This window comes from Amblyomma americanum, chromosome 4 (genome assembly GCF_052857255.1).
Source record: "Amblyomma americanum isolate KBUSLIRL-KWMA chromosome 4, ASM5285725v1, whole genome shotgun sequence".
In the NCBI taxonomy this organism is placed as follows: domain Eukaryota; kingdom Metazoa; phylum Arthropoda; class Arachnida; order Ixodida; family Ixodidae; genus Amblyomma; species Amblyomma americanum.
The window spans coordinates 207,181,542-207,183,578 of record NC_135500.1 but is presented as its reverse complement, the minus strand read 5'-3'; the positions used below and the strand labels follow the sequence as shown (position 1 = coordinate 207,183,578).

General features: G+C 41.5%; 1 non-coding gene across 1 annotated transcript; it reads left to right on the top strand.

The window, feature by feature from the left end:
* Positions 1-376: 376 nt before the first annotated feature.
* On the top strand, positions 377-448 carry TRNAS-ACU (transfer RNA serine (anticodon ACU)). Its single transcript has one exon. It is a non-coding gene; the product is annotated as a tRNA-Ser (tRNA).
* Positions 449-2,037: the final 1,589 nt, after the last annotated feature.

Below are 2,037 nucleotides of genomic sequence, written 5' to 3'. Positions count from 1 at the left end.
ACGCTTGGAACTCTTGCTTCTTGTGAAAACGAGATCCTATGCCTCACATGTCACTTAGCGCTGTTGCGCTTGCCTTAAACATCAGCCATATTTCATTTATGTTACGCATGAACGGAAGAAGATAACGAGAAAAGGATTACATTTATCTCCTTTCGCGAATCGGGCATGAGAGAATGTCCTAGTGGTACTAAGCAGAGAATGTGCGCCGAGGCAAAGGTTAAAAAGAGAAAAGGAAAGTTTATATAATTTTAAATTTACTAGAAATGAATGTAATAAAGAAAATACGAAATCGCAGGAGTTCGAAGGTCAGTAAAGTAGAATATGCAGTCATTACGCAACAAATACTAAAAACCATTATTTAAGTTGAGAAATCCCCGCCGCGGTGGCTCAGTGGTTAGAGCGCTCGACTACTGATCCGGAGTTCCCGGGTTCGAACCCGACCGCGGCGGCTGAGTTTTTATGGAGGAAAAACGCTAAGGCGCCCGTGTGCTGTGCGATGTCAGTGCACGTTAAAGATCCCCAGGTGGTCGAAATTATTCCGGAGCCCTCCACTACGGCACCTCTCTCTTCCTTTCTACCTTCACTCCCTCCTTTACCCTTCCCTTACGCGTGGTTCAGGTGTCCAACGATATATGAGACAGATACTGCGCCATTTCCTTTCCCCCAAAACCAATTATTATTAATTATTAAGTTGAGAAATAAATTTAACTATGATTTTGCGAGTATCAGCTTCTAATCTCATCATGCTCACTTAGAATAGTGCCCATAATGATTCATAATGCATTTTTGTGATCAGTCTCTTTTGACTTGTTCAGTTAAATTGTATCACTGGTGAATATTACATACGATGGTTTGATCGTAAAGTGCACTTTTTCACTGCACGAATTTGTTTTCGATTTCTGTTCGTCTTTCCGTTTTGGGTGCAGAAAATCTGCACAGTGAACTCGGATGATTTTATTATTTTGCGTATTTACACTTGCTGCTTTCTGATGTTGAAAATTACGTTCACCAGTGTTTTTCAGGATAGCCTGTGTACGTCTGTCATGTTGGTGATTGCAGCTTTTAGTCCAGCAGACCACTGAGAGTATCAGCACTTACTCTGAAAAACAAAATAATTTGATTATGCCGAAAATTAAGCCTAGCCACGCGCAAGACTTAGAAAACGAAGGCTGTTTGACAGTTTTTTGGAGGTCTGTTAAATTTTACGCATGTTCCTGGTAACACCTTGCATTCGAAGTTGAAGCCAATACTCCTTGCTTGTGACACGGTGGGTAAGAGTTATTCGTGCCATTTCCGTGGGAATTACGTTATATCTTGCAGTTTCTACACCCAGATAATGCCAGGATTCTGGATGGTACCATTGTGATTGGGAGACTATAATTCAAAAATTGTTTCGCTGCATTCATAGCAGCTTTCGTTGCGGCTTAGTATCGAGACGGTTGCTTGCGTCCACGACTACTATGAGTAGATGACCTAAGAATAACATTTCGCAATACTCACAGTATTCAATCAGAGGGTATTTCATTGCTCTTGTTTAATCTTTTCTACAGGCCCACGAATTTCCCCATCTTGTGTGCGTGGGATCACGCCCTTTCATCGGACCAGTTTAATCTCCTCTATACAATATTTATATTGCAGTTTTCCTTTGGCCACTTTAGTTTGTGCCTGAGCCGCGTTGTTATCGTGTCGTGTACAGGAATTTTTTCGCGACTAAGGATTAAGGATTATTTCCTCTGTTACCTTTGCTCTCGTAACACTGAACATCGCTTGCTTCTAGGACTCGTTTCCATTACCTTTTGCGGTGCAGACTGCTTTTGCCGTTTCCTCCTAGATGAAAATAGGATTTTAGATCGTCGCGATTTTATGCACCGCTGTCAGTAGTGTTGCGAAAATCTGCTAGAACAATCTAAGAAAAATCACTGCAGTAATCACTTCATGGGCTACGAATACCCACAAGCGGAGGTAGCACAAAGTTCAATCAGCATTTGAATTAAAAAATGCCCGAAGATGAAAACAATATTCAGTAGCGTCGTCTAC